This window comes from Limulus polyphemus, unplaced genomic scaffold (assembly GCF_000517525.1).
Source record: "Limulus polyphemus unplaced genomic scaffold, Limulus_polyphemus-2.1.2 Scaffold825, whole genome shotgun sequence".
Taxonomy (NCBI): Eukaryota; Metazoa; Arthropoda; class Merostomata; order Xiphosura; family Limulidae; genus Limulus; species Limulus polyphemus.
The window spans coordinates 94,987-110,821 of NW_013666435.1; positions in this window are offsets into that span (position 1 = coordinate 94,987).

A 15,835-nucleotide genomic window follows, 5' to 3' on the forward strand; every position below is an offset into this window, starting at 1 on the left:
ATACATTTCAAATCTAAGTTTTCACCGTGCAACGCCGGGTAACTCAGCTAGTATTTTATATTGAAAGACAAAGGTTTTACATTTCAAAAATGTCTAAAATATTTATTTTACAAATAATAATGGTAATAATAGAAAGCCCTATTAGTAATGGTACATTTAGTAGGCTTAACCCTCAGGGGCCCCAAACTATATTTGACCCTGGGCCTTTCACTGCCTAAAGCAGGCCCTGGAAAAAATATTTTTATAGAGGCATAAGTAATGTCACTTCACAAAAAATGTACGTAGTTAACAACAAAATTAATGTACTTGAAATATCTCATGAATATTAAGTTTTGTCGATAGGAAAACATTGGCCCTGCTAGATATAAGTTTCACTCAGTGAGCAGTTTGGAAAATAAATACTGAAACTCCTTAGATTGTATTATTATTATTCATACATGCTCTATATTCATAAAAATACGACATTATTTGGGGCACACTTACCTTATAAACAGATTGAACCTACTTTGATATATTTTGATACTTGGATGCAGTATAATTTGCTTTATGTTCACTATTTTTACCTTAAATATAGTGTTTGTGTTATTAGGAGACATAAGGCTCTTTAATGACATCACCTATATAAGACGATTTTCTAAACTGAATAGATGCTTGTGGGAAATGTACTTTATTGAATTGATTTTCCTGCCAGATTGATGATTACGTGATAGATTAGTTGGACTATTTGCATTGTCCAGAGGGTGGAAGCGGAGTCGGTAGTAGGAAACAATAGCAACACAGTTATGGCAAATAAGGAAGTCTCTAAGTCTACCAGAGGTATATTGGAAATAACTGGCATTACGACAAAATACCTTTTATTGTATTCTTACCATTTGTTCTTTTTGTTTGAATTTATATCTATGATGGTTTAGACGTCAGATCTTCCAAATAATATAAATTGTGCAAGTATTTTATATGTTGTTGCTTTACAGCGTTTCGACTAAGGAAAATATTAAGTCTGCTATGAGAATATATGCTGCTATAAATATTTATTTGTAATTTAACTGAAAACGTCACGAATTTGTCACTTTATGCACTTAGAAAGATTTCCAAATATCATCTTCTTAGAACAAAATATTCATTAGTATATTAAACGCCCCCAGTGGCTTAGCGGTAAGTCTGTAGGCTGGATTTTAAATCCGCGGTGAGTAGGTCACAGATAGCCCACTGTATAACTTTGTGTTTAACAACAACCAAACAAATCTATACCAAACAATAATAACAACGGATAACTTTAGATGTGCCGTGACAAAGAAACCTGTGATTATATTGACTAATTAAATCTATTGGAACAAAATTCATTTTCTATGTACATATTTCATTTCAGCATATGGCGTATGGTTTGTAGCATATATTTACTGGTCTGTATAATAATAACAAATGCCAATATATATACCTGCAAAACCGTACATGCTATTAAAAATAACAATATTTCTGGGTTGCTGAAACAGTGACTGTTTACATCATTTCATAGTACTCTAAGTGACTTATCCAAAACATTTTCACTAAAAGAACAATATCATGAAATAAAAAGTTGTTTGACTTTATAACCGAAGTAACTGCTCATATATAGTGTTAATTAACAGCATGCAAGTAGAATTAAAAATCTATGAAATTATACAAGTTATGTCTCAGCCAAAAAATATCCTGTATATCTTATTATTATTGAGATTAGGCACGGCTTAGTGGAAGCGTATTGGATTAGGGATCCGAAGGTCTCGAGTTCGAGACATGGTGAGACTAGACTCACTTTGCACTTTCAACTATGAATGCGTTATAAGAGTGACAGTTGATCCCCATCTTCGGTAAAGAGTAGTCACTTTGGGCGGGAGGTACTACCAACTGATTGACTTCTCTTTGGTCCGAAGCTGAAAATTAGGGACAGTGGTCTTTGACGTGGATTTTAAACTATTGGGTGTGGAAAATGTTCCTGTGAAAAAAAGAAAGTCATTGTGGTATTGAGTGGCCAATGTGAAAGTGGATGGTAAATGTCAGAAACCCAGAAGCTATACTATCACCAGAAAAACATAGTACAACAGAAGTAATTTCACACAGCTTATTAAAGTGTCTGTTGAAAACTTTTCGATAAAGTTTATCAGAAACATTATCTCTTAGTTTGCTAATATATTTACCAATAACTAGGAAAATGACTCTGAAAATGTGGCCACCTAATAGATAGTGTGCATGAATTATGAATCCAAAAATTCGTAATTCGGGACATGTTGCCGCAAAAGCGCGCTCCGCTTTTTTGGGAAATGCGAGAGTGAAATAAGAGTGACGCTCAAAACCAACTATTTGATCAGACAAGAATATATATTGATTAGCTGTCTTCTTTCTCTAATTTTATCATTTAAAACTAGCGATAGTCTTTGTGTATCTTTACGCGAAATTATGATATAAAACAAACAAAAATATCATCCTAAGGCAATATGCCAACCTTCACGTCTTGCACAAAATTTCTAACGGACTATGTAAAATAAGTAGTCTATTAAACCACAATAAGAAAACTAGCAAAGTGTTTCAAACAGAAGTAAAACGATATATCATTTTAATTATCTGGAGCAAATTTGTATGATTTGTATTCTGTTGAACATTGTTCTTTGATAAATCTGAAATATTTATTTTGATCCAGTTAAGGATTTTTAATGTGTTTCTGGTCAATTCATGTTAACTTGTGTGCGAAAGATGGATTTCGATGTTATGTTAACACTCAGTGAAAACAAAGAACAAAAAAATCTAATGCTCGTGTGCATTTCACGTGTGTATCACCTATAGAAATTTTCTAAGGATATCTATTCTATCACCACATCAGACTTCCATTTTCAATAATTCAAATAATAATGTTCTAATATTGTGAAAAGATGGAAGTCTTGCCATTAATTTCTTCTACTTCGTTCTCCCAGGTGTCGCTATCTCAACATTTAGTAGTCCCATATAATTAATCTCACTATATAAAGTACATATAAAAAAAAATTATGTTAGGCCCACTACATTTAAACATCTAATTGTTATGCTCACTACAACATTTAATTCGTTTCTGCAAAACTCCAATTCGCCTTTGATACTATCAAAATATTACACTTTTTGATACAATTCTTGAACATGCACACAAAAATGAATTATAAAAGTATTTCAGTTATTCAACAGATGACGCTAATGTGAAGAAAACTAAGCTTTTAATTTTACCAGGAAATATCACAAAAAGTGTTAAAAGTATTATATTTTGTAGTGAAAAGATGCAAGTCTTGCCATAATTGATCCATAAAATCTCTGTTTTTTTATAGTAAAATATATCAATGAATAAAATAAAACAGAAGTTTTAAACTTATAGCTAAGAGTTGAAAGATGCAGTGGATCCGTCTACAAATATCTTTTGAGATAATAAATATGAGAAAAGAGTGCTTTTTGTTGAAGCGTGCGCAAAGTTACTTGAGGGTTTCCTGCGGTAGCTAACCTTTAATTTAGAGCTGAATCGAAGGGTCCATGGATTGCATCCTGTTATCGCAAAAATTGTGCTCTATACTCTTAGGCCAAGGGTGCGTTATAAGAGTGACAATAAATCTCAGGTCTCGATTAGAATACCCCAAGGGTTGGCAGTGGGTTCTGTTAAGTAGTACCTCTTCAACAAAGCTACACACACACACATATATATATTATCTACAAATAGAAATAACTAGTGTAGGCAGCCTATGTGTAGCTTTGGGTAGATAAAAATAAAAGTAATCTACTGAACACCTTAATAACGAGAATAATAAAGTATGTACAAACAAATCAAGAAGAACGATATTATATAACATTTCTTTTTAGCTTTCCTAATAATAAGTAATAAAGATATAAGTTGTTACATTACACAGAGAGAATTAATATAATTCAAATTACTTGCTTTTTTTTTAACTCTCTTGGATTCGTACCTTTAATATACTGACTTCTTGTAATGGACTCACAAAGTTAATGTTCTTCAAATGTTTCCTTGGTGTTCTTTATATACATACTATATAACCTAGGCGTGTTTAATATACAAGGACATAAAAATACAATAAAATTAGAGATTACAATAAGTTTGAAAGAATGACAGTCTTCGTAAGCAATGAAACAAGTATATAAAAATTAATTGCAAAATTTAATGCAGCCGAAGTAGTAAGCATACATTGCACATATGAAATTAACAATTTCAATATATTAGCGATTTATAGGTCACACTGATGTAGTATACAAACTTGTAACACACATAAAACGAAAAATTTGTTTATTGTAGGACACACGAATATAAATTCTGAAGATAATGTTATAAACGAATATATAAACATGCTAACTGATTTGAGATTAAATTTTGTAGACATTCTGTTACTAGACAGCAACCAAATTTGTGTCTTGATCATCTTTTTATTACAACAAACAATTGGACTGAATACGAATAGCAATTTGAAAACTAGAATAACTTACAATTTAACGACAGCTTTAAAAATTAACTTGAAAAATACAAATGTATATAGTAATCATGTTATATTAAACCAAGTGAAACACTAATAATTGATTATAATAAAATTGATATGTTAATAAAATTAATTAATTTTAATAGTATCTATCAAGAAGTAAATATATATAAAATGTACATAAAAATATTCTTACAATATTAGATACTATAATCACAGCACCTATAACATATGTAAAAATAAATAGAGGAGAAAAACTGAAACCATAGACAAGAACTGGATTACCAAAATCTATTCAACATTGAAAAGAAATGTATAGAAATAAGAAAAAATAAAACATCAAACTGTATTGAATTAATCGAATTCAAAAACTATCCAAGTAGTGTTACAAAATATATTACTATAAGTAAAAACATCTGTCTATAAGATTAATATTAAAAAAACAATAGAATATAATCATTGCTGGAAGTTAATTAAAAAATTCAACACAATTTGAAAGTATTTCTGTAGGTAATGTGAAATTAAAAAATATATATATAATCAATATATAAAATAAGAGCTTCAGAGTTTGCGATTTACAATTTTGTAAAGTAAACAAGAGGGAATTCTCAATAGCCGTGGCTATAATTAAGTCTCAAATTGGTCAAGACATGGGGTTATGAGCTAAAAGTTTGTACTTGAAAAAAAACTCGGAAGCTAAAAAAAAAGAAGATATTTACAAAAGGGTGTTTGCATCAAGTACCGAAGCTTTATATATTATTCTAGATAAATCAAAACCACTATTTAATGTTAAATATGCATGTATATACTGAATCAGTATCGACAAAAAATGAATAGCTAATATTGATGAAATTGAAATTTTATGTATAATATGTACACGAATTCAAAGAATCATTATGAATGTTCAAATTACAAATTACTATACAGTACATATTGTTAGTATGTACTTAAAATATTACATTCGATGTTTATTTATGTATAATTATTATTGTTTTCATTTATTATACATAATATCTATTATATATAATTATTTTTATACAGTAAACATGATTAATAGTAGATTAAATTTTGTGGATCATAATTTATGCCCCATTGGCTCAGCGGTAATTCATCTGGCTTACGATGCTAAAACTTGGGATTAGATACTTGTGGTGGGCATAGCACAGATAGCCCATCATGTAGCTTTGTGCTTAAAAACAACAATTCCATAATGTTATATGTAAACGTTTTTCTATTTTCAATTCAATTAAAAAAGACCAACAAGTTGCTCATATATATCTTGCAAGTAGCGAAGTCGTTTGTAAAAATAAACTGACAAATTACATTTAATTGGTGAGTGGTAACGTTGGTCACCATTTTTGTTCATAGAGGATAATATTAGCCAACAGAATACTCAGGTTTTCAATGCTAACTTAATAATGGATTATTTATTATAAAGGATTATTTAGTTTATACTGTGTGAGTATTAAAGTAAGTAATTTTTAGAAGCGATAGTTATGGCCAGTGCTTACATAACTGTTTACGAATCTTTTGTTGCGTAGTTCAGTTGTTGTGAATTTACGTCATTTACTCGAACCTTCTAAATATTTGTCGTTGCTTTAACTGAGTATTGTTACACCATAACATCTCGTAGTTTGTAGAAATTTCTAGGCCTCAGTCGGGTAATATATATATATGCGACCAAGTTAGCAACTATGCAGGTTAATTTAGTGAAAACAAAAGTGAAAAAATTGATGTTAGACTGCATGATTGTGCATATAACGATAAAATAGTGGCGATTTCTAGAGTGAGTCTTATAGTTTGTATTGTAATAACAGAGATAGAGGAGAATAATTTGTCTTGTCAAAGGCTGTTCTAATGTAATTAAACCCATCTGTGTGGATTTTGACAAAAAAGATACAATTATTTAAAGCTCTGAATATAATTGGGATAACCAATGGTGTAACGAATGTTGTTTTGTACATACATTTGGTTTATTTTAAATATATTATTTTAAAACAAGTGGACTGTGCATTCACTCTTGAAGTTTATTGCCAACAATTCACAGAAGCCTACTGTAAAGAATCCCAGTTCCTATAAAAATCTGGCATTTGTTGAGTCAGCCAGGATTATACAGTGGTAAACGACGGTAAAAGAAGACGTGAACGACAGCGAAAGTAGGCCTGTATACGTACAATTGTAGTAGTGGCGAAAATAGTGCAGAGGTTACTATCTCACTATTGAACTATGTCGACTGATTTTGATAAATGGATATAGAGAGGTGAGCGACTCGGGCTAAAACTACATTTTGTTAAACAACAAGAAGAACTAAGAAGAAAAGAGTGGCAACAGAAGAGAGAGGAGAAGAGACAGAGAAGAAAGGAAGAAAGACTGAAATAAGAAAAGTAGAAATGAGAGAATGGAGAGAATGGAAATATAAAGAATAAGAGCACAAATTGAGACTGATAGGCTTACCCAACAGAAAGATGAAGGACCCAAGAATGACAATGGGGTCACGGCCAGCACATCTAAGCTGCCCAAATTTGATGAACAGAAAGACGATATGAAAAATTCATCCAAAGTCAGAACTGGACAAAAGTGACTGGGCAGTCTGTCTCAGCCAATTTATCCCAGGAAAAGGCTTAAGTTATGTGAGCATGATGTCAGAAGGTGCCTTGGACTATGACAAGTTAAAAGTGGCCTTGCTGAAACATTATGAAGGTTTTCATTGGAAATTCAGAGAAGTCAAACCTAATGCTGGAGAAACTGTACATCTATGGAGATACTTCACAAGACATGCCCAGGTATGAAAACAGTTTTGAAGTACTGGCAGATCTACTAATACCTGAATAGTTCATGATCAAGTGCTCCACTGACATGTCACTGTTCCTAAAGGAGAGAGCACCAACAGACTTCAACGAGTTGATTAAGCTAGTAGAACAGTATATGGAAGCACATGGACGAAGTATAACTGGAAAGTCCAAGAATAACCAGTTAAAGTTAAAACCAGAGGTGGATGACCAGAAGCAGGATTCCACCAAAGATGAAAGGAAGTTAATAGACAAATGTGAGAAGAGATGCTATGCTTGTTATAAAATGGGGTACATTGCAAGTGAGTGCAAGTCCGTCACCAACAAATAGCAGCAGGAATATCAACATAAAGCAGCTGGAGCTACCCATAAAGATTGTGCTTGCAAGAAACAAGAAAAGAGTGACTCTCACCAGGGATGTTGCTACCCTAAGAAACAACATGGAGACAACTCACCAAATTCACCACAAGAATGAAGTGCAATTTTCATGAATAAACACTGCACGACTGGTGGTCAGCTAAAGTTAGCAAATGGATCAACAGTGCCAGTAGTGATTGGAACATGTGACAAACATCGAGAGGTGCCAACAAATCACAACATGCCAGAAGGTGAAGGTTATGCCGCGGACAAGAAAGTGAAAGTTCTACAAGATACTGGATGAAGTACTGCAGCAGTGAGAACCAGTCTAGTATCTGATGACCAAATGAGAGGCAAGGTACATCTATGTGTGCTGATTGATGGAACAGTGAGAAAGTTTCTCATAGCAAGAACAAAGGTGGACACTATACTATGTGGGAGATCTTGAAACCATGTGTATGAAGGCACCCATCTATGACATGTGATTGGCAATATACCAGACAGTGGAAGTTTGGAGGAACCAGACAGAAAGGAGACTGATGAGGCATCTGGAGTCACGACAAGAGCTCAAGAAAAGAAGAACAAACAAGATATCAAGCCCCTGCAAGTCTCAAAAGGCAACATCCTGAATGTAGGTCTACTGAAGGAACTGAAGGAAGCACAGAAGAAAAACCCTTCAATACAGAAACTTTGTCACAGTGATTGAGATAAAGTTCAGCACAAGACAAAGGGGAAAAGGATTTACAGAATAGATGACCAGAAGGCAGTGCTTTATCAGATCTATCAAGGCAGTTCTACTGAGGAAATTAAACAGATCCTAGTACCAACAGAACAATGAACTCAAGTGATGAAGCTGACTCAGGAGTCGATCGTAGGAGGACACCTAGGAACAAAGAAAACAGCAGACAGAATCACCAGTAACTTCCATTGGCTGAGAGTCATTGGAGATGTGAGTAGATTTTGCAGGTCATGTGACATCTGCCAAAGGACAATACCTAGAGGGAAGGTAGCCAATGTGCCACTGGGTGAGATGCCCATCATAGAAGAACTGTTCTGCAGAGTAGATGTCGACTTGATCAGATCACTAGCGTCTGTATATGACAAGGGCAACTGGTATGTGCTGACAGTAGTTGACTATGTGACACGTTACCCAAAAACCATAGCATTGCCGAAGACAGAGATAGAGAGAGTAGCAGAAGCTTTCCTTAAAGTGTTCTGCAGAGTAGGCTTTCCAAAAGAAGTCTTGAAAAAAAAAGAGGAATCCAATTTACCTCAGAACTGACGTAAGAGGTGTGCAGACTCATCAGCTCTAGGCAGCTCTTTACAACCCCAGGCGTAATGGACTTTATGAGAGTGAGTCAACGGAGCCTTAAAGAGCATGCTGAAGAAGATTTGCCGTTTTAGGTTACGTATAGGCCAATTTTTCAGATGTCTTCTACAATACATGAAAAAGTCTTCCTCGACCCTGTCATATTCACTTGGTGCAGCACTCTCCAAACTGTCTTTATAGATAACGACTCTAATCATGCAAGTCAGGATAGAATTGGGCATTTTTATGGAGAAAACTGTACGTCACTGTACTCAAGGTTTTCAGTGGGGTAGAATAATTATGCTCATAGGTTAGGGTAATAAGCTCTCACGATATTTAGGTGTAACTTGGTTCTCATCATTTGCGGTGTTTTTTGAACTCCAATAACTTGATGGAATCACTTATTGAATCTCACGAAATCGAATTAATCTAATGAGGTTATCAAGATATCGGACCTAACATGGCATTTATTTGGAATTCTCGATCGTTTTCTGACACTGTTTGTTATTTTGTCCTGTTCATAATCTGGCTACTACACTTTGTGACATTACAAAGTTAGTCATAGTAAGTCTTTCATCAGGTACCTGATGATGACAAAACCTTGTCGAAACGTTGTACATTTGCTGTTATGTTAAACTTATATTAAAGTTTTTCTTCATTACCCATTCAAGCCGTCTCCAGCCATTATTAGTCTCAAAGTGGGTTCCTCGTCATCAAATTTGAACAATAAACACATATTATCCTCATACGCACAATATACTGCAGTAATACGTCAGAGCATTACTCTTTATTCCAAATGAATATTTACTAATTTTCTTTCTAATTCGTACACTAAACATGTTCGTAAAATATAAGATCCCTAATTTATTTTTCCCAGCATGATGGAAATATATAAAACTGATACATTTACAAAAATCGACTTTGTATCCTTAACTAGACGAGCACTTGGTTCAAGTAAGTTTGATGAAACTGTCTCAGCTCAATCAGTCAAATGTTTGACAGTTTTAGCTAAATAATATTACCCACTATTGAAAATAAAATAATACGCTTATTGTCGAACACTTGAGATCTGATTATGGTTTAATGTCCTTGCTAACATACGAAATCATTTCGTTATTAAAGAGCAATATGTAAGAGGAAAAAAGGGTCAATAAACTGTCGAATAAGTTTAAAATTGAAAATTCTTCCTCCCAGTTATATGTATCTTAAATCCAATATTAAGACAGTATTTTTTTTTGTTCTTTTGATGTACAGTCCTTTACTAATCAATAATAAGCTCACATGCTTTAGGTGTTTGGAGATGGTTACATTCCACCACTATATGAGTCCTACTTTATTCACTTACTTCGCTCTTTCAAGCAATATTGATGAGCGAAACTAATCTGATGCAGCAGACTTAGCAAGTCGAAAAATAGTTAGATCTCTATGACATATTTTCTTCGCTGAAATTTACGTTTTGATGAAGAAAAAAATGTTTTTTTTTGTTCTAACGAATGTTTGTTCTGTTGGATAAACACTTGCATTTGAATAACAAGACTTATTACAAATTAATAGTCAATATGCTAAGTGTTTCAAGCGTATTTCGGTTATTTATATTTAAAGTTCATACATTTGTACACATATAAATAATTTAGCTGTAACGAATTGTCTAAAGTGAGACTTCAAACCTTCTTTGTCAAAGAATAATACCAGAGATTTAGATTTTTTTCATTGTTACTTTTAAATGCTCCCATTGATAAATATTAAACAGCCACTATTTATAAGATTATCAACGATTCTATTATTGACCACAGTTTATTCATACTTTTCCTATTTGACTGAACATCTACCTCATAATTTGAGAAAATCAAAAATACATTGATATTTGAAGGTGAAAATTAATTAGTGACATCAAAGATAACGGAAATATCATCGTTGTTTCCGTTTGCTCCACCCATCTACTAAACTCCTTATTTAAAACGTTCTTATATTAATTCAGCATTGGAGCAATCATCATAAAAGTCTAAGACTCGAGTTTCGATATGCACCTGAATGCTTTCAACTATGAGACGTTATAACTTGTGACAGCAAATCCTCCTGTTCGGTTAAAAGATTCACACGTGCGACGGATGCTACTAACTGATTGCCGTTTCTCTGATCCGTAGTTCTAAATTAAAGTTGGTTATGCCTGAAGCTTATGGGTCTCTAACCTGGCTATTTATCCAATTTGTCGTAGAATATTCCGCTCAAAATGAAAATACCAATTATCAACACATAACGTTGCAATGCTTGAACTTAAAGTGCAAGACTCTGATACTCAGTAGAAGATTGTACACTTTGCACTAGTGAGGCGGTATGTGCCGGTATGCACACCGGTAAAGGTAAAAGTGACGGTATGAAATACTAGCCCCAAAATGGTATTCTGATGCAAAACACCCTACGCCTTCCTATTTTGTTTCGCACGAAAATACATTTGGCTTTGGTGTTTCTGCAGCTATAGTGCTAGTATGTTTAATATCAGATCAAACACCAATCCACCCTCACCCCCCAAATAAGGGAATACTGGCACATTTTCCAACCCCTTTGTCAGGTATTAGTTTAGAATAATATATTTGTATCTTAGATTAAAACAATAATTTACGAAGATTCGAGGAGTGTTGGGGATTTAGAGCTTGCCAACTACATTGTGAGAAACTATAGGGAATATTACACATCTAGAAACGAATGGAACGTTTATCATAGATATATTTAAGCCCAGAAGATTCAGCAAAACTTTTACTTCTCAAATTAACTTATTTGAAGTGTTTTTTTCCTGTAATGATTTCTTTAACTTTATTTTAAAGCAACTGAACGAAATATGTTGCGTATATTATGTAAGCCACAAGAGAAAACTTAACTGTTTGGTACTCGTAACAAAATTACTTCTTCAGAATTATAGAACATTTTTTTTATTACTGGTAACGTGTAGTTCTTTCGATAAATAAACTATCCATGAAAAAAATAAATATAATTGGGAAATGGCGTAAGGCACCCAAATAAATTCTGCTGTGTGCGTTAAAATCAAATGTTTAGGCGATGTATAGCAGCAAACATCCATCCATCTTTTGTGCTTTCATAGCTGTATTCCTGTAACATTGCGGGACAATTATCAGAAATCAACACACACATAATCATGGCCTTTATTCACAAGTCCTTTCAATCTTTGATTTTCTCACTCTCCTCTTCTGATTTTACTACGATGAATTTGTCCATAAAATATTTAAGATTGCAAATCAATGGTGAATCTTCATAGCTACAGTTTTACTGGGACGTAAGTTAATTATTTTTAAACCAAGGTTAGCATTAGATGAACAACATTTTTTTATTATCTATATATCGAACTAAAATTCATATGGTGATGTGTTCTTGCTTTTTGTAATTGGTTGTGCTTCGCTTTTACTGTCGACTCAGTCCTGTCTTTTCTTCATTGATGGTTAGTTACTATTTAGCAAGTGCCTATCATGTAAAATCGTAATGGAACCAGCAACTAGTAATAAGAATCTTTACTGGTAATTAGATCTAATAAAAACTAAAATAAACAATGAGATAAGTGAACATTTCAATATAATTTCCGAAACGCAACAATAAAAAATTTGAAAAAACAGTAGATAGATTATGATAATCAACTAAATTTCATGGAGTTTATTAATTGTTAACGGACTGAGTCCTAAGAACGTTGTACTTTTTTTAACTGTTAGAAGATATTACATAGGGGGATGCTAATGGAAAAATAACTTTTTTTTTATGACGTAAATGATAAAAAGAAAACATTGCACTGTTTCAATACATATATCCGAAGAACAGTTTTTACTGTTAAAACTTGTGTACTTGAGAATAATCGCACCAGTGGTCTAAACGTTGTACCTGTTCTAAAAAACAAAGCTTACTTACCGTACAATCTGTAACTTGTAATATACTTAATCAGTAAGTAATCTCAAAACGAAACTATTAACCGAAATTTTTGTTGGAAGTCTGGTGTGATTCTATTTCGAAGTGCTAACTGGGAACAGTTGGGTGAGGCTACTATATATAATATAAGGTGAAGGACCAGTCATTTGTACTTAAGATCATATGACAGATTATCAGCTGCCTCATTTGCATAAACATGAATTGAGATAGTGATTTACATTTTTTCATAATAGTAGAAGGCAGATAAACAGTGTAGCTTTGGGTTAAAAAAGCTAGATTAATATCTAGATATACAAAAGTCAGCGATATTGAAAAGATAATAAATTAGTAAACTTTTTACATAACTCTGCTTAATTCTGGCAAGGGTTAGTACCATAGCTGATCTCTTCTGGCAAACTTAACTTAATTTTTTCTGAGTTTGAACACGCAGTATTAGTTTCCGTTAACGAATACAAATAACTCCTTTTTTTTGTTTAAGGAAAGCAAGTGACACAGCGGTATGACTGCGGACTTACAACGCTAGAAACAGGTGGGTAGAGCACACATAGCCCATTGTGTAGCTTTGTGCATAACTACAAACAAACAAGTTTAAGGAAAAATATCTAATAGATGAAACTAAAGAGGGTAAAAACTAATTTCTGCTGGAGCTAATGTACCTGGATAAAAAACTACCAGAAGTAAACACAAGTTTATATATATATATATATGTGTATTTTGAGTTAAAGCATTTTATTTTTTTGATATCTAAAAACTATATATTTGTAAAACAAACTAAAAACCTTATACATTCTAATACTTCTCTTTTCAGGTAATCGATATACAGTGTTTCGAAACTGAGAAGCAGTGTCTAAATACAACCTTGGAGAAAACATGCGGATCGATGAAACAAGCGGAAAGAGAACGTAGAAAATATGCGCAAATGTTTTGTATTTCTTTTTGCCAAACTTTGTATATGTGTGGGTTAACAAAAAAAAAAAGTAAATCAAACACGTCTCGTATGAATAACTCTCATTGACAATTTAAAACCAAACTTTTTTACATTTAGACGAGACTTGCGTTTTTTTTTCTTATTGTAAGATATTTTTGTGAAAAAGAATAAAATAATTGCATGTTTCTTAGTTTACGGAGTTCACACATTTTTACATTTATGGTACGTGCACAGATTCGCACTTGTACTTACACGTCACAAATCCGTGCCAGTGTTGGCGGTTGAAATTTATAGTTAATAGTTCCACTGTTTACTAAATGAAACCATAAAAACAATATTGTGAAGATGATCAGTGAAATCGTGAATAAATATTAAGATAAAATGTTGATATACAAAGGATTATACAGTCTTGTCCAAAATGTTTGCATACTGTTCTATATTATGTTATTGTCTACATGCATGAAGTAGTTATTGAGTAAATGTCCGAGTAGTAACATAGAAGGTAGCGTATGGTTCGACAAACATGTACGAGTTGCTATTCTGGTCTCTATAAGTTGTTTTGAGCATTTGTTCGTCAAAACACACACATATACATCTCTTTAGTATAAAAGTGTATATATCTTTTCGAAACAGGTTAACGCTTTGTTAATACAATTTCTTTGTACTTGGTGTAGAGTCATGCCTCGTCACATGACAGAATTATAGGGCGTCAAATTATTCAACTATCCACAAACAGTATGAAGCAAACGGACATTGCTAAACAGTAGGATACCCCCAGTGTACTGTATCCAGAATCCTGAAACGCCATTGGACTACAGGAAACATTGTTCCAGGAAAATCTACTGGTAGACGCTGAAAAACTAATGCCCGAGATGACCATGTTTTGATCGGGTTAGTACGTCAAGGTCGAAATAAGTCGTGCAACTCCTTATGACAGGAATGGCATGAACACATTCATTCCAGGGCATCCAGAAGAACAATGAACATAAGACTGACCAAAAAAAGTTTTTTTTTTGCTAGAACGTCTATCTGCAAACCGATATTAACCAGAATTCACCGCAGTCACCATGTTACCTGGGCAAGACAATATAACAACTTACAGTTAGGACACTGGCGACATATCATCTTTTCAGATGAGTCCTGTTTCTGGATTGTTAAAGCTGATGGGGGGAATTCTTATTCGTCATTTGCCAAGAGAATAGATGAAGGAAGGATATTTCCCACAGGAAAAACACAGGATGAGGTGCAGTAATGTTCAGGCAGTTATTCATCATGGTGGAAAAACTACTCTTCATATCCTCCAAGGAAACGTCAATGGCGCCTCCTACAGGTATCACATGGAGACTATACTTCTTCCATGTGCTAGGGCAAGGTTTGGCAATAACCCTGTGTTCCAGGATGACAATGCCACTGCCCACAGTGTATATATTGTACAAAATTATCTCAACTAGGAGGACATTACAAGATTGTCATGTCATGACCACCAAAGTCTCCAGATTGTAGTCCAATTAAGAATTGTTGGGTAGAACTGAGCCGGAAAATTGCTACTCACGACCCTAAACCAGCTACTGTAACTTTGTTGCAGCGCCTTCTAGTGACAAGTTGGGATAAAATCACAGTAGATTACACCAATAACCTCATCGACAACATGCCACGTCGCTTTGCAGAGGTTATTAGAGTACGAGGAGGACCAACTAAGTTTTATATGAACTGATATAAGGCTAGAGATGCTATTTATAATAATTTGATGCTATGTTTTATCATAATGTATGTTTTGTTTTGATAGGTGAAATGTTGAATAACACAGCTTTCTACAGATGTCTGATAAAATTGTTTGCTGTTCTAATAAATCATTCATGATGTCCATGAAATCTGTCACATTATACAAATCACATAGATAGATGTTAAACGTGACATGAATTCTCAGTTTGACGGAGCTAATATGCAAACATTATGACCAAGACTGTACTTCTTGAAACCGTTATATAATGTTTGTGATGAGCTACTTAACATTATAAGTAGGTTTCAGTTCCAGAGAATCAGAAACTTTTTG